The following is a 19,559-nucleotide window of genomic DNA, read 5'->3' on the forward strand; positions in this document are numbered from 1 at the left end:
CATAGAGCTTACGCCGTATAGAGCTTACGTGTAAAACATTTCGGAATTAGGCGATTTTATTACAAAGAGCGTTGGTACTTTTGCCTAAGACTGAGAAATGACTGAAAATCAAAGTTGAAGATATTCCTTCCCGTGAGGACAATATGTGTTCTACACCCTTAATTCAGTGTAAACTTCAGCTTAAACCCATTCCATGATATGAACTGTTAACATTTCTGAGTTTTCTGATAGTTTATTACAAAACGCGTTGGTATTACATACCGGGTTGAGTAGCGAAATGTAATAGGATTTTGCACATCTTAACGCATTATGTAATAAAATCGTCAAAGTCCGAAACAGTTTCGCACTTAGACGATTTTATTACATAACGGGTAATTACAAACTGGGTTGCTCCAGTAGCAACCCACTATGTAATAACAACGCACTATGTAATACAATTCCAAAACATTTCGGACTTAGGCGATTTGATTACAAAACGCGTTGGTATTACATACCGGGTTGAGTAGCAAAATGTAATAAGATTTTGCACATCTTAACGCATTATGTAATAAAACTCAGAAAGTGTCTAACGTCACCTTTAAGCCTGGAAAATGACTGAAAAGCAAAGTTTAAGATATTCTTTCAGGTAAAGATAATACATGTCCTACACACTTGACTAAGTGTAAACTTCAGCTTAAGCCCGTTCCATGATATGAACTGTTAACATTTCTGAGTTTTGTGATAGTTTATTACAAAACGCTTTGGTATTACATACCGGTGAAGACAATATGTGTTCTTAATTCTAAACTACATGAAAACCATCTGATCGTTTATTGGAATACCGAGTCCCTGAATAATGACAGTGTGCATAATATGTATATTACGTTTTCTATGGAAGCAAACACAATTGATCCACAATGTAGTTATGAGTGCAAAGATCAGTATGTAACACAACCAGCTTTCTGATCGAATAGTGTATTTACGAAAATCGAAACGAGAAGCAAATGCCCAACACCTGAGTTAAAATGTTAATTTAATTGTGAATCTGTACTGTTCGAAAGACCTTACTACTTGGGCGCCCAAAGACAGACTGCCAACACATAGATTTACATATTCTTGAGTTGTGAAATCTTTTCCGCTTGCTTGAACAGCAGGACCAATGCCAAGAGCAAACCAAGCTGGTGCAGTCGTCACATGTTCAAAATGTTTAGATTCGAATTGCATAACGACGTCAATCCATCCGCGTGACCCTGAGCTACTGAGGAAACCGGTAAACCCAATGGCAGCATTGCCATAAAATGAAAAGTCGGTTGTGTTTATAGTATACATTTAAAACTGACCACAACATGTTGTTGGTACGGCAGCTTCAAATACTTAAACTGCCAGAGCACAACAACATCAAAGAAATCTTTCAATTAGCTAGTCATCCGTCGTGGTTAAAAGGTGCACCATGATGGCACATGCTATAGTTCGAAACACATACTTATTGAGTTTAAACAAAGATGGAATTGATCATAGTTACAAAAGACCATGGCGATACGAAATGTGATGGATACAGAAGATGGAACTTGTCCAAATCCCTCGAAACCCATAGTGCTAGAGCTAGTCACCGCTAGATAAAGGCACCATGGCGGTACATAATATTAATCCAAACATATCCTAGCTGAGTTGGATTGATTGATTGAGTTGGGTTTAACGGCGCTTTGACACAAAAAGGCCATAAAGCGCCGATATACAGTCATTTGGTATAAAAATGATTGGAATAATGAGAACAAGTCAGCAGAATGCAAGGAAAGTCGAAAATGTGGACAAGTGGACATATGTGAAAAGTTGGTCCCCCTTGGATCGCCTTTTACGATCCTGCAAGTGCCATCCTACCCTGTAGCGACGTTATCCGCCTATTGTGACAGGTAAGACAAGTGGGGTTTGCCGTGGATCAAATCTATCCCGTATCCGCTCGGGTATGTTGGTAGGTTTGTGTATTACTACCTGTGTGTACGCATTTGTGTTTCCGTGTTGAAGAAGGGTGGCCATATATGTGTTGTGGCTCACCCGTAACGTTCCCTAAACCCATACTGCTATAATAGAACTTACTAGCTTGCAATGTTCTCCGTTAGTAAAAGCCTACCAACCGCGGCAAGGTCGAGAACTATGTGGCAGGTTTGTTTTTGGTTTTGTTTTGTTTTTTGTTTTGCTTTTTATTTTTTTCTTATTTTTTTTAATTTCTTTTCTTTTATTATTTTTTTATTTATTTTAAAAAAAGGAAAACACGTGTGCCTAACACTAAGATATCACATATTCAATAACTGTATTGTTTAATCCAGTTTTAATGTGGTAAAGTTATGTGTACATTGTTCACATTAATGTCTTGTATTGCATGCTGAGCATTGATATGAATATGTTATAATAGCAGCTACGGATATGTTTTCAAGATTTGTGATAAAGGATCTGATTTAATGTTAACAAGCGGCCGTTGGGTAGCCTAATGGTTAAAGCTTTGGCTCGTCAAGCCGAAGACCCAGGTTCGAATCCCCACATGGGTACAATGTGTGAATCCCATTTCTGGTGTCCCTGCCGTGATGTTGCTGGAATATTGCTGAAAGCGGCATAAAACCAAACTCAGTCAGTAATGTTAAAAACTTTGACGACATTAGGGACGGGTCTGTTTAAATAACATCTTCCTTCATTTTACTTCTCATATTCCTTCATTTTATTTCTATTTTTGTTGCATTTAACGCCTTTTCCAATGGGATTTAAGTTACATAAAGACGATCCGATATCCTAACACTGTTCCTGGAATTCCTAACCAGTACTATGCCATTCTTCCCCACATAAACGAGAGGGGGAAAACGAAAAATTATGTCTTTGTTTGTTGAATTTTACGGCGTACCGACACCGAATCGGTCATATAGCGCCGATTGTGTTTTATAAATGATCTTATCAATTGTTCGGAAAGAGACAAACCTTAAAATTATGTCACAGTATAGAACATCCAAATAACTTTTATCACAAACATATTAAAGTTACAATACAAGCATAATATTATATCTTTGAATTTTAAATAGCACATATATATATTATTCTGTTAATCTAACATACTCGACTAAAGGTGGTGTTGGTTTTTATGTAACTTTGAAAGTTTTCATCCAGGCATCGCATTGTTTGGGCAGATTTATTAACTTCATTTTCAAGAATGTAAGAGATTTGTCTTTTGTCCAGACACAGCTTGTTTCTCAGCAGTCAGCATGGTGATGTGTTCCACTGTTTAAATACTTGGTGTCATTTGAAAATATGAATAAGACGTCTAAAGTCAAGCTGAATAATTACCAAAATATGTTTTGCTTTTCAACAGTATGAGTGCGTGTTATGTTGAAGAAACCGAGTCAACGAAATTTAATGTACATGTTCATGTGTGAAAATTGTGTCCAGAACACAGAGTATTTCAAATGTTAATTTACATCTGTAAGTAAGTTTCAGTGTCTCGCGTGAATGCAATCAGCGCCAATGAATTGCCGTTATTTCGTACCAGTCATGGTTAAGCTCGCGAAGTGTAAGCCATGCATGAATCCATGGTCTATTTGAACCAGAACAGACACTTCTGACATACATGACTAATCCACTTCCTCTGCCATATCTGACGTACAATCTACGTACACTTATATGTCCAGGAACGTGACCAATTACAGCGGGATTCAAGTGGATCATTGGGTATCCTATTGCTTCTACTGTATTTCTGAAGAAAGTGCACACTTGCCTCAATGTAAATACCATAAAAGGATACCTTTGAACAGTTGTCCTGATAATTCTATCTAGAACTAAATATGGAAGAAAAGGGTAATCCTCCCCACTGTTTCCATTACCCGACTCCATTGAGTCTAATTCATCTACTTGTCTTGTTGCTGTTTGAATCTCTACCTTCGTCGCCACCGTGTTCATCCGCATTTCGATATTTGTCTTTATCTTCGTCTGTGTTTTGCTCTGAGTCTCTTTCTTCATCAGGTTTTCGATCAGTGTATCTATCTTCGACTATATTTCGATCTGCAACTTTATATTTGTCCGTGTTTTGATCTGAGTCTCTGTCCTCATCTGTATCGTGATCTGAGTCTCTGTCCTCATCTGTATCTTGATCTGAGTCTCTGTCCTCATCTTTATCTTGATCTGAGTCTCTATCCTCATCTGTATCTTGATCTGAGTCTCTATCCTCATCTGTATCTTGATCTGAGTCTCTGTCCTCATCTGTATCGTGATCTGAGTCTCTGTCCTCATCTGTATCTTGATCTGAGTCTCTGTCCTCATCTGTATCTTGATCTGAGTCTCTGTCCTCATCTTTATCGTGATCTGAGTCTCTGTCCTCATCTGTATCTTGATCTGAGTCTCTGTCCTCATCTGTATCGTGATCTGAGTCTCTGTCCTCATCTTTATCTTGATCTGAGTCTTGTGTCATCTGCTTATCGTGATCTGAGTCTCTGTCCTCATCTTTATCTTGATCTGAGTCTCTGTCCTCATCTGTATCTTGATCTGAGTCTCTGTCCTCATCTGTATCTTGATCTGAGTCTCTATCCTCATCTGTATCTTGATCTGAGTCTCTGTCCTCATCTGTATCTTGATCTGAGTCTCTGTCCTCATCTTTATCGTGATCTGAGTCTCTGTCCTCATCTGTATCGTGATCTGAGTCTCTGTCCTCATCTGTATCTTGATCTGAGTCTCTGTCCTCATCTGTATCTTGATCTGAGTCTCTGTCCTCATCTGTACTTTGATTTATGTCTCTATCATTATCTGTATCTGAGTCTCTGTCCTCATCTCTACATAGATCCATTTCTCTATTTTCATCTGTATCTTGATCCGAGTCTCTGTCCTCATCTGTATCTTGATCTGAGTCTCTATCCTCATCTGTACCTTGATCTATTTCTCTGTCCTCATCTGTACTTTGATCTGTGTCTCTATCTTCATCTGTATCATGATCTGAGTCGCTGTTTTCCTCTGTATTCCGATCTATGTCTCTATCTTCATCAGTTTTTCGAACCGAGTCTGAACTTCTATCTATGTTTACATCATCATCTGTATCTCGATCTATGTCTCTGTCTTCGTCTCTTTTTTGAGTTATGTCTCTATCTCCATATGAGCTTTGATCTGTGTCTCTATTTTCATCTGTAGTTAGCTCAGTTTCTCTATCTTCATCTGTATTTCAATCTGTATTTGTATCGTGATCAGTCTGCCTGCGTCTGTCTATATTTCGTCCAGCATTTCTCGATCACGGTACTCGCCTGCATGTGCGTCATCATCCCATTCCGTTTCTGATAATCCAACTCGTTGACCGAGGCTATCTCTCAAATATTCTCTATCCTCATTGTTGTCTGTGTACCTTGCTTCTCCACAGCTGCTCTCTACATGTTTCCTCGTGCCATCAATTTCGCAACTGGCACCAGATTCACTGGACAACGTTTGTAGAAAGGTTCGCAATAAGCACGTGAGATAAGCGGGTTGTATTTCGACAGACACATAGTGTTCACTTTGCTCCTCTGGAAAGTATCCTAAAGTGAGTACTGGGACATTTTCGTCGTAAGTGTTTGTGTTGGAAACCACACAGTGGTAGAGATCGCCTTGGGCATGAAATACCAGAAACTGACAATTGTATGTCCGCGCAAGAGCCTGCAAGGTAATGTTATCACCATAAGTTGATCCTTTTCTCATGTTTCTTACGTAAGTGTTGAAATCTTGAGGAACAAAGTTCTGATAATGTTCAGAGTGTAGTTGTATATGCTCACAAGCTGTTCTTCGTAGAGTTTTAGGATTCTTGCAAGTTCCAATTTTTATTATTTGGTCTGCGACTGCCTCGAACTGGCAGTTGCCAGATCCTTTGGGGTCTTTTGAGACCATTACATTTCTGTTCTCGCAGAAGAACCGCTGTGCAGATCTCTTCAGATGTTGTGGCTGCTTTGTGATCACTTCTCTTTGCTGATTGTTTTCAACTCGTCGAGTCTCGAGTATCTCGTGATCTGTTTCAAACTCATTCTGCAATATATAGTACTTGTCTCGGTGCAAACGCCTTCTATGCATTCTCTCAAACCTGCGTTTTGTATTTTCTCTACGAATAGCCTCTTCTTCAACAGTCCTACTTGTTATGGATTGCACGCCTATCCATTGTTTCACCAAGTCCCCATTGCATTTTCTCACATGTACCAGACTCCTGTCAAAAAGTTTGCTCCTTTTCAGCACTGTCCCTTTCAGTACTTGCCTTTTGTGTGGCACTCTATCCTTGTCTGGGTATTTCACAAGGACCCTGTCACCCTTCTTATAAACCGAACAGCCGTGTCGTTTTGCAAATTGAAGCGATGCTCTGAGAACACATCTCTCAGATGACAGCGTAGCTTTTCGTCTTATCTCATCTGCTGATACTGGACCTCGACCACCGAAGTAAACGCAAAATGGTGACTGGTATGCAAGTACTTCTTTCAGGTGTTTGTTGAGGGATCTGGCTATGCTGGGTAAGGCCTCCACCCAGTTGTAACCGCAGCTACCATTCCTTAGTGAATCATATCTTAATTTACTTTTGACAAGGCGGTTTTGCCTCTCAACCTTGCCCTGTGACTGGGGGTGGTAGGGCCTTCCCTTCACTACCTTGACTCCATTGCGGTCTAACAACCTTTGAACCTCTCCTCTGAATTCCGGCCCATTGTCTGACTGTACAATCCTCGGAAACCCGTGTTCTATGAAGATAGACTGTAACGCTTTAGCGACATCGTCCGCAGTTTTACGTTCTAGTGCCCGTAAGAACAGAAACCTTGAAAATACATCTACAACCGTTAAAATGTACCTGTACGTTTTTGAATTGTGTACAACAGCTTGTTCCTTCATCGTAATCAGATCGATCTGAACCCTATCAAATATGCATTTAGCAGTGACAGCTTTTATTGGTGCCCGGTTTGTAAACCGGGCATGTAAATGGCCATGGGTTTTGTCTCTTTTCAGAACACTCAAGACCTTCCGTTCACTACATCCTCCGAATTTTCTCTTTAGAACATATGCTACTACTCTGGCCCCTGCACCCTTTGTCTGTCGAACCTTTTTTGAACCTGCTTTTCAAAAGTGCCCTTTGTCAATACACGTTTGTTTTCGTGAAACAAAACATCTTCTCCTTTTACAGTCTTCAAAGTAAGACTCTCTCGGTTTCGCCAAAACTGAACAATTGCACTTCTTTCATTCTTTGATCTCTCTTTCACCGGCTTTTGATAAGTACCCTTTACAAGCTGTACAATTACACTGTACGTGTCGATGTCTAGAGGCCTCATTTCTCACTGTTGTTGTGTACCTACATAAAACCAGCAAGTCAAGCATCAACAGATGTTCAGTGTAGCTTCAACTTGAACAAATTACGAAAGTACGCCAGAATTAACAAAAATGTAAACTTTTGACAAAATGCATATTTTCTGAGCCAAATTCAGTCGATTATGAAGTGATGTTCAACAAGGAGGTTGCCTATGACATACGTTTTTGACTCGAAAAGTTTATGTTCATGTTATAGAACGGACTCAACCATCGATTTAAACTAAACAGCAAACAACGTTCAGTGTAGCCTCTGTTAGAACCTACCTAAACAAGTACCAAGAACGTCTGCATTAAGAAAATGTAAACATTCGACAACAGGTATAATTACTTACCCTAAGCAAAGTCTATTAAGACGAGCTGTTACACAAGGACCTCGCTTATGCCATACTTTTTATACCCGGCAATACTGGGCCCCTGAAGCAGCGAGAAATTAGCATCCTACAAAAACCAAAGTAAGCATTTCCCTGAAGAAACAAGCTGTGTTTGTGAAACACTATGCCCCTGTCAGGATAAAAAATCAAACAAAGTGCAATAACTCTAGGTTGAAGGTCACAGAGTTATCCCCATGACATGCCTTGGAAGGTCTTGACTCAAGGAACATGCATGCCAAATATAAACTTTCTACCTTGAGTTAGTGAAAAGTTATAGCCAATGTTAAAGTTTGGTATGGACGGACTGACGGACGGACAGACAGACCCGGACGGGACAAAAACAATGTATGCCCCCTCGATCTTCGATAAGGGGGCATAACATACAAACAATTATTCTGGAGTTCAAGTATGGTCCGCCAGGTTTATAGGAGAGAGGGTGCACGTCTGTAACGACGGCCGCCCCAGTCGACCCTCGGCAGTCTCTTCCGGTGTACAGGCGGGGCCGCAGGCCCCCGACAGCAGCGTAGCATACTGGTTACAGATGTGTTACGGAAACCAAAGCTAGATGTACAAACACTTGCCAAGTTCTATTTTGAAATGCAGGGGTCGTAAGTTTTAAGCGGGTCTGATGCGATCGTAACAGTTCCTGTGGGGGGTCCGCGACAAGGCCCTTGCTGGTGGTGCACGTAGGGCGGTTCAATGCCCCCCGGAAGCAGAGAGAAATTGACATGTAACGAAGACAAAAACAAGCGATCCAATAAAGATAAACACTTGTAAGTCCAAGTATTGTTCGGGTCATTTTATGGTCGGGTTATATAAATGATCTTACCAATTGTTCGGAAAGAGGTAAGCTCTAAATGAGATGGACACATCTCGTGAGTGAGTGAGTGAGTTTAATTTTACGCCGCACTCAGCAATATTCCAGCTATATGGCGGGAAAACATCTAGAATTCTTCAAGTACTGTATATTAAATAATTAGATACATTTCATGGGAGGGGAATATGTTAATAGGGGCGCTAAAACGGTCGCTAGGGACCCAGAGACGTTTTAGCACTATAAAACCAGCTTCAGTCAGGGCTAGTACAAGCAACCGCACCTACACATACACACGCATGCACATCATCATATTAGTGAAATATTCTCCAGTGCGACGTTAAACCCAATTTCACCTCGCCTCACTACAATTTCTACCACTTAGACTACCACTACGGCCACGACTACCAAAGACCACCGCGACTACAACCAACACTACCACTACAACATCCACTTCCATGACTACACTTCGACTACCACTTCGACTACCACTACGACTATGTACCAGCTTACCGTAAGGCTCTCAGTATATTTCGCTGTTCAGGCCATCAGTTAATGATAGAGTCTGGAAGAAAATCTGGTCTGATAAGAAATTCTAGATTATGTCCATTTTGTGTTATACCTGTAATTGAGACAGAATATCACACATGTTTGGAATGTCCTTTTTACTATAATCTCAGACATCCAATTTTGCCTGAGTTCTATTGTACTCATCTTTCTTATGATAAACTGGTATTACTTTGCACATCACACGATTCAGGTATTTTAAATCGTTTAGCGAAGTTTTGATTCCTTGCATTCAAACAACGTAACAATTACCTTAACAAAACTTGTACAACCCATTAAGTGTATGTTTATTGACCTTGTACAGTGTTATGGCGCTCCAGATTTCCACTTTCATGATATGACTCATGTAACTGTATAATGAATGGGCTTGTGAACCCTTAATGGAATAAACCAATTATTACTAGACCGATTACGACGAACGATTACGACTACCACTACGACTACTACTACGACGACCACTACAACTACCACTACTGCTACTATTACTACGACGACGACCACCAGCCAACACCACCAGCACTACTGTTGCCACTGCTGCAACTTCTACTGCTACAGCTACTGCTGTTGCTGCTACTGCTCTACTACTGTTAAGGCTACTACGTCTACTACAGTTACTGTTACTGCCATTATATATTCTTTTACTACTGCTACGATACTGTTCACCCACGATGTGAACTCTATACGTTATTTAAAAAATGTATGTATATATCCAACGTATAGAGCTTAAGTAAGTTGTACAGTGTGTCCAAAAATATATGTCCCACTAATAAAGAATAATATTGTAATAGTTAGGAATTAAATGTATCATGTCCTATATATCAGTTTGAAGCTGAAAGGTTTTGTGTAAAGTATGTCAAAAAGTGATGTGACGTTATCGTAACGTCTTATGACGTCATCTATGACATTATATGGTATGTTTCTTTACTTGAAAATGACTGATTATGCTGAAATGACATACACTTTGACGTCATTTACGACGTCATTAGGTGTTACGTGAACCCTGCATGCCGTTCTGGTATGCGTTTTCAACCAACGAAAATATAGCTCACCGTAAGCTCTATACGTTGTCAACCACCGAATACAGCTTACACGTAAGCTCTATACGGCGTAAGCTCTATGCGGCGTAACAACGCCCACAAAGAAGAATAAACACCACTGTTATGTACTGTATGGTTTTTTTATTGGCGGGGCGGCAAGTGCGCCCGCTACCACCAATTAACTATCAGAAAACACCTGAAAGAATACCTTCTTAAGGGTGACGTTTGGCACTTTGTAAGTTTTATTACATAATGCGTAAAGATGTGCAAAATTTTATTACATTTCGCCACTCAACCCGGTATGTAATACAAACGCGTTTTGTAATAAACTATCAGAAAGTCCGAAATGTTTTGGAATTGTATTACATAGTGCGTTGTTATTACAGTGGGTTGCTACTGGAGTAACCCAGTAACCCAGTTTGTAATAACCCGTTATGTAACAAACTCGTCTAAGTGCGAAACTGTTTTGGACTTTGACGATTTTATTACATAATGCGTAAAGATGTGCAAAATTTTATTACATTTCGCCACTCAACCCGGTATGTAATACAAACGCGTTTTGTAATATACATACAGTCAGAAAGTCCGAAAATGTTTTAATAACCCGTTATGTAATAAATAGTGCGAAATGTTTTGGACTTTGAAGTTATTACAGTGGTTATTACATAGTGCTACTGGAGTAACCCAGTTTGTAATAACCCGTTATGTAACAAACTCGTCTAAGTGCGAAACTGTTTTGGACTTTGACGATTTTATTACATAATGCGTTAAGATGTGCAAAATCCTATTACATTTCGCTACTCAACCCGGTATGTAATACCAACGCGTTTTGTAATAAACTATCAGAAAACTCAGAAATGTTAACAGTTCATATCATGGAATGGGTTTAAGCTGCAGTTTACACTGAATTAAGGGTGTAGAACACATATTGTCCACACCGGAAGGAATATCTTCAACTTTGATTTTCAGTCATTTCTCAGCCTTAGGCAAAAGTACCAACGCTCTTTGTAATAAAATCGCCTGGGTCCGAACTGTTTTTGGATTTTATTACATAGTGCGTTGTTCTTACATAGTGGGTTGCTACTGGAGTAACCCAGTTTGTAATAACCCGTTATGTAATAAAATCGTCTAAGTGCGAAACTGTTTTGGACTTTGAAGATTTTATTACATAATGCGTTAAGATGTGCAGAATCTTATTACATTTTGCTACTAAACCCGGTATGTAATACCAACGCGTTTTGTAATAAAATCGCCTAAGTCCGAAATGTTTTGGACTTTATTACATAGTGCATTGTTATTACATAGTGGGTTGCTACTGGTGTAACGCAGTTTGTAAAAACCCCTTATGTAATAAAATCGCCTAATTCCGAAATGTTTTTGGACTTTGAAGATTTTATTACATAGTGCGTTGTTATTACATAGTGGGTTGCTACTGGTGTAACGCAGTTTGTAATAACCCGTTATGTAATAAAATCGCCTAAGTCCGATATGTTTTTGGACTTTGAAGATTTTATTACATAGTGCGTTGCTACAGGCCACACCTCCGACACCTGTCAAAATGTGATACAAGTAGGAATAAAGCCGAATCCTAATTATAAGGGCTGGATATTGCCCTGATTCTCATATTGCGATACATTGCAATAATTTAAGAGATATTGCAATATATTGAATGGAAGGTTTCTGCCCAAGTGAGTACATCATAAATTCATAATAGCTCTGTGTGTGTGCGATATTATCTTCTTACTAATCTTAGTTGCTATTACACCATACTTTCCGGCTCCCTGTCCTCATTGTGCATGGCTGTATGCCAATGGTTTACAGATAAATAAAATGATATAGAACCTTAATGTGGAATGTTTAATTGAGGTATTGCAACAAAGGTTTGAGAACATAATGATACAGTATAGTAATAGTATAACATAAGTTTCATGGTCAGTGATTTTAAGGGGTTCACCCATTTTGTTCTGGGGAGCTGGGGTGGGGTCAGCAGTTTTGTACATAACACCATGTTAAAAATTACGCTAAGAAATTGGGAAGGGGAGGGGGGTCATTGATTTTGTACATGACATGCGGGGAAGTGTTCACTTAATTTGTACATAAATTTTAGGGAGGTGTCATTCACATTGTACATGCTTCTTCATAAAAATCATCATCACAGCCACCCCCACCCCCCCAAGCCATAAATTATGAGCGGTCCCTTAATTCCTCCAATATGTCACATATGAAACCATTCAAACCCACAAAACGTAACACAGTTGGTAAAATATTTGGCACTTTTGGAGCCACTTATAAAGATACTCCCACTTGTAACATGTTACATGAAACCAACAGAAATAAAACAGAGACAGCAACTTGATAATGTAAACATAGAAGGTCGGCATGACCCGGGTCGTGATGACAATCAGTGACTGTTCAATTCCCCACATGGGTAGTGTGAAGTGAAGCCCATTGCTGGTGTCTGCAGATTTGATATTGGTTTGATTCAAACTTTGTCACATATCTACTGTATTGTTCCATTCAATTTCAATGACCAGGGTCCCAATTCACTGAGTGTTTGTAACTTTACAACCTATTTTAACTCTGTACCATATCACTGGCTTGCGAATGACATAATGTTACGAACACTTAGTTGAAAGAGTCCAGGGTCCCGATCTACAACATGTTCGTAACTTTACACCTTATTTATCACTATACTAATATTATATCACTGGCGTAATGCGACGAATGCTTAGTGGATAGGGTCCCAGGGTCCCGATAGTAACTCTTAATAAGCTGGGTTATGGTATTATTTGCAATTAAATTACTGCAACAATGTGATTATCATGATACACAATACAATAACAGTATTAATAATAATATTCAAGTGTCTGGGACCCCCATTTTGTTGTCCAGAACCCCTGAAAATTAAGAGTATGAGTTTCAGGGACCTTCAAATACAGGATTCAATGTAAATCCCTGAGTATACCCATTGTAACCAGGAGTACACACTTTATTAGGGCTGCAGTGTTCACGAATAGCAACGGACCCTCAGACAAATCCGGCAGATTCGCCAACAGTCCGATAGAAGTCTACAACACGTGGGCCCCAGTTCAGGGATGGAAATAACTTTAAAATTGATAGTGTACTCCGGTACAGTGGCACATGTAAAGTCACTAGCCCTGATAATTTTTCCACTATACCGACCGTTTTCTTGCTGATTTTTAAATAAACAACATAATTACCATTGGAAAGTCAACAACACCGGTACAGTGTGATATACAAATTTGCTTGCCCGACAGAAAAAACACTTGACTCGGACGTCGGTCAATGGGTTATTTCCATCCCTGCAGTTTCTGACTGTATATCTCACAATGACTTTGACTGAAGTTGTTATATGTGACACCTTTCTGCTGTTTATAAATTTAACGCTTGTTAATAATTTCAACGCCAATTACAATAAATGCTAAATCTGAACTGTATCTTTATTTTTTCTTCTGTGGGTCCTGTGTATTTTCAGTGGGTCAGACAAACATCTGAAATTTACAGGATCCAATGTCCTGTTATTTGAAACACTATTCGTGAACTCTGGGGCTGCCATGAATACACTATGATGCGAATAGGATATGTACAGCAACTACAGCGCAATCAACATGAAAATATATTTACGAATACAATACAGACTAAGTAAACTTAGGCTCAGTTTATTCGTTACACTGCTACACTGAGTCTAACAAAACCTAGTAGAAGGTCTCCCAAAAAAGAAACGCATCATGAAAATAGGAATTTCATGTAGCAATGAATTAAAACGTGATTCATTTTACAAACGGTTTTGCTCTGTTTATGAGTCCTATGGTGTTTGTGTTTTGAAACATCACAACAAAACGCACCACCCGTAAAATACCCGTATTGAACAGCATGATTTTCAATTTCGGCGTGTAGTGTCACAGAATACACAATTCACATGTAATGCACGTGAAAGTTGGGGATCAGATAGTCTCAATGATGGGTATAAAAGGTTGATCGCTGTCTGTCGATTATTCACTGTATTTGGAATATTGTTGACGAACGCAAAATGCCACGTCTAAGTGAAGCCAACCGTCATATCGCCATTGGTTTGCTTGAAGCTGGCCAGTCTCAACGTGCAGTTGCCCGACGCATGAATGTTCACCAAAGCACCTTTTCACGGCTCTGGGAGAGATATCGCCGGCAGAATGCGGTAGCAGATGTCTTCGTAGTGGGCGACCTCGAGCGACCACTGCGACGCAGGGTCGCTACATCCGGGTACATCACCTGCGTCATCGAACAGCTACGGCGACCAGTACCGCTCGACAAATACCCGGATTGAGGAGGCTTTCTGCACAGACCGTCAGGAACAGGTTGAGAGAGGCTGGTGTACGTGCCAGAAGACCTTATTTTGGCCCTGTGCTTCGACAACAACATCGTCGACTTCGAGTTCAATGGTGCACCAAAGTTCAGGCCTGGAACCTACCGAATAGGCGTAGAATCTGGTTCAGTGATGAATCACGATTTCTATTGGAACGACGCGATGGAAGAATGCGGGTGTACAGACGTCGACGTGAATGTTTCGCCGACGCTTGCGTTCCCCAGGTGGACAGATTCGGCCGGGGAGGTGTTATGATGTGGGGAGCGATCACCTGCCGTAGGAGAAGTGATTTGGTGATGATCCAGGGCAACCTGACAGCTCAACGGTACTGTGACGAAATCCTACGCCCACACCTCCTTCCAATCATTGATCGCCAGAGGGAGTTGTTTCAACAGGACAATGCCAGGCCCCTACACAGCACGTCACACCAGAGACTTCCTCCAGAACCACAACATCAATGTGCTCCCCTGGCCCTCAAGATCACCGGACTTAAACCCGATCGAACATCTGTGGGATGCCCTGGACAGACGGGTGCGACGCCGTAACCCTCAGCCCCAGACGCTTCAGCAACTCGCACAGGCACTACAGGCAGAGTGGGCTGCGATTGGGCAACACGAGATTCTGAGACTTATTCGTTCGATGCCGAGGCGATGCCGTGCAGTTCTGGATGCCCACGGTGGTCACACGAGGTATTGACTTCAGCGCCACCACACGTCTCCATGTGACACTCAAACTGACTTTCCTCGAGTTGGTGCCAAAGACGGATAAGTCTGCATTCCCAGTGTGCAATTTCGCTATATTTCATTGACTCATAAAGCCTACAAGATGTTTCAAAATAAACATAAAAATACAGTTGAAATTCCTATATGCGTTTCTTTTTTGGGAGAGTATATTTTGGCAAGTCAGATGTTTTAAATATGAAAAATATCAGTTGTGACTTGTAACGAAATGTTATCGATTATCTATGGACATCGGAGATGAAACATCGAGAAAAAATGTCTGAAAGAAATGAATGTATTTCACGTCACTGTTGAGTTGTGACATGTTTTTGCATGGATTACGAGGGTCGGTAAAAAGTTAGTCGGCCTAACTATATTCTCGATGTCCAATGTTTGAAAAGATTCCATTTTATTTTGACGGAATCATTAGCAAGGCCATATCCAAAAGTTCACATTATGTGGGTCATGTGGTTAACCAGATATTAGTCATCACAACACATTGGAGTATAATGAGTGAGTTTGGTTTTACGCCACTTTTAGCAATATTCCAGCAATATCACGGCGGGGGACACCACAAATGAGCTTCACACATTGAACCCATGTGGTGAATCGAACCCGGGTCTTCGGCGTGACGAGCGAACGCTTTAACCACTAAGCTTCCCCACCGCCCTACATTGGAGTATAATTATTTCTAAAAAAATTGCAGAAAATGAAAAAGGATTTGGTACGGCTTGGATAATGGTATGCCCTAAGATAATACCATATAGATTTGTTCAGTATAGAATTGGATGACTTTCTGTTATAACCAACATTCAAAGATTTGGATTGCTTGATTTATATTTAGACGGGACTGTTTTAATCTTTCAAAAACACTGTCCAGATATTCAAGCTGGCACTGTTTACAATATATTGAGAGCTGACACTTGTGACCATTCAGTATGTAGCTTGAACCCTTGGCGTCATGTATGAATAAGTGAAAAGATCATAATAAGGTTATGTCCTTATGATTACGTCATCTGAAAGGGGTGTGGGTAGCGTCTCCAAAACAAGCTCTTTCAGTAAACATGTAGGCTGTTTTACTTTAAAAACGAGTGTAGTTTCTAATTGCTTTTTTATGCACTTTAATTATCTAAGTTTGATTCTACTATTCAAGTGGACTTCTACCTATCTCCAACACAGAAAAAGTTTTTTGCACATGTTGTTTCCTGTTTGTGGTGCAGTTATTGCAGATATTGCGTTGGGGGTGGGGTGGGGGGTGAGGGGTGTTAGATATAAGATAAAAGAGTCAAACAAAATTGGGATCGTGAGGCTGGAACATAGCAAAACCAATTTGCTTGAGGCTGACAGATAATATGAATAAAAATAAAACATAAAATCAGCTGTATGTGTATCATTTTGTAAGTGAGGCCGATTACTTTTGGACCGACCCTCGTATTAGAAAACAGCATCCTGAACATAATTTATAGAAGCAGACCATGAATAAAGTTCTACATTTGAATATTGTGAGAAAATATAAAAAAAACCCGTTTTTCTATCACAAAAGTTAATATACGATATTATCGATAACACAATTTAGATATCGATAATCATTAATAGTATTTCCCATCGACGATATTCCCGATTATCGGTTATTTGAGCCTGCCATAAACATATCGCATCGCAGTTCTAGGCAACCGTTTACTTTATCCACGGGCCGGGTTTTCTGTGCATATGTACATAGTGCTTGTTCTGTCCATCATGGTGGTGATGGGTAGCCCAGTGGTTAAAGCGTTCGCTCTTCACGCCGAAGACTCGAGTTCAATTCCCCACATGGTTTCAATGTGTGAAGCCCATTGCTGGTGTCCCCCGTCGTGATATTGCTGGAATATTGCTAAAAACGTTAAAACCCACTCACTCACTCTGTCCATCATGCACAGTACACGTGGTCTTCAGCAACAGATGCATGTTGCATCTGTTCATGGCATAGTGGTATGTAATCGAGTTATCAACAGCTAGCAATTCTGTATTCAGCCCCAATTGATTAATATTTGTTAACAAATGAGGGCAATTGTTGTGAACTGTTTCACTCACATCGACAGTATCAATTTGTCCTTTAATTTTCAAGAGTACATGCATGCAACAACAACATCTGTTGAGATGTCTTTGTGTTGTAAGGGGCGACTATTGTGGAAAGACATAACTTTGAACGTTCATGTTGGTATTTGTAAAGATAAAGTTACATCATCATCATCAACGCGCATGTCATCGTCGTCATCATCGTCATCATCATAATCATCATCGTCATCGTCATGGCGCATGTCATCGTCATCTTCATCATCATGGCGCATGTCATCGTCGTCGTCGTCATCATCATCATCATCATCGCGCATGTCATCGTCATCGTCATCATCATCGCGCATGTCATCGTCATCTTCATCATCATGGTGTCATCGTCGTCGTCGTCATCATCATCATCATCGGGCATGTCATCGTCATCTTCTTCATCATCATGGCGCATGTCATCTTCGTTGTCGTCGTCATCATCATCATCATCATCACCTGGCATGTTGATAATCGACTCCAATGACTGGCGACAACAACCACAGCACCCCTTTGGCTGATATTTGGTACCCAGAATATTAATCTGTAAGCAAATCTGTTGAAACTATCGGCGTCCGTCGTTTGCAATAGATAGGCATTAACAGACTTCCACTTGAGAGATACTATCACTCATGTGATGACCGAGAGGCTTGGGATAAGAGGCGACTATATGGATCGCTTGGTTCAGGCTATGTGATTTAGTTGACTATATATGATGCTCATGATATCAATCTCTGGGTTGTCTGGCGAAGACTCGATTATCAACTGACGTTGTCATAATCATCACCACCACTACATCGACGACCACTGAAAGAGTGCACATAAGTGAGCTTTTAATTCGCCACATACCGATTTCCTCAATGAATGTTTTATAAACCTGTCAGTTTTTCAGTTTTAGTTTCGTTTTCTGTTTTGTATAGATCTTCAAGATTGTGTATATCACAAGGAAATGCATGAGGATTCAGCGCTTAAATGATCAAGATGGAAACTGCCTTTGAGTAGTGCTTAATGTTTAGAATGGATTTCCACGGGGTAGCAATTATTTCCCTTAGAACCCAAATGCTGGTCCTGAGAGTTGAACGAATTGTGGTATAGATGAAGTTCAAGGTAAATGAAAAATGCGTCTCACGAAACCCATGCGACTTACGACAGGATGCACATGACTTACTCGATACATGTCATCGTATCCCAGTTACGGAGATCAATCCTCACGATGTCAAACACTGGATTATCTGGTTCAGCCTCGATTATTTATAGACAGAATCAAGACAATTGCTGAGAGCGGCGTTAAAAAAAACCCAAATCCCCACAATTCTGCTTTCACATTTTCACATGGATGATAAATAGAACTATTTATGCTTAGACACAAAACAACGTACTACTAAATATTTGAGTAAATTTTGAATGCGGCGGTAAAAAAATATAAATTTAATCACTGAACATTATGCTTATGTCGTGTCAATCGGTCTCACATGCTCTACAGAATAAATTAAGAAAGGAGCTCATCTCCAATCTAGAACGGTCGGGCAAGTCTCATGCTTGATGACATGTAGAAAGGGTCGAGTAAGTCTCATGCTTGATGACATGTAGAAAGGGTCGGGCAAGTCTCATGCTTGATGACATGTAGAAAGGGTCGGTCAAGTCGCATGCTTGATGACATGTAGAAAGGGTCGAGCAAGTCTCATGCTTGATGACATGTAGAAAGGGTCGGGCAAGTCTCATGCTTGATGACATGTAGAAAGGGTCGAGCAAGTCTCACGCTTGATGACATGTAGAAAGGGTCGAGCAAGTCTCATGCTTGATGACATGTAGAAAGGGTCGAGCAAGTCTCATGCTTGAAGAACTGTAGAATTATTATGGGATCCTATTGGATTATTCATTATAGATCTATATTTTAAAAATAATTCACCTTTATCTGTTCTTAATGACCGCTCAATGGATCATGTAATGAATCAGTTGTATTGTGAATAATACACAGAAAGTAGACTTACTAGCATTTGATTAAAGCAATTAAAATGTATAGAATATGCATGTAAAAATTAAATGTTGAAAGTGAACCATACAATAACACACCAGGAGAATTAAGAAATTGTAATAATTATCTACATAGCTAAATGTTAGAAATGGACAAATATGAGTATCATTTCGTTTGCGTTTGTCCGAAGCATTCTGTCACCAATTGTGCATTAACAAAAATTATTGATATTATTGAGGTGTGTGTGTGTGTGTGTGTGTGAGAGAGAGAGAGAGAGAGAGAGAGAGAGAGAGAGAGAGAGAGAGAGAGAGAGAGAGAGAGAGAGAGAG

The sequence above is a fragment of the Haliotis rubra genome, unplaced genomic scaffold (assembly GCF_003918875.1).
Source record: "Haliotis rubra isolate DU_JTF1 unplaced genomic scaffold, ASM391887v1 Scf108, whole genome shotgun sequence".
Taxonomy (NCBI): domain Eukaryota; kingdom Metazoa; phylum Mollusca; class Gastropoda; order Lepetellida; family Haliotidae; genus Haliotis; species Haliotis rubra.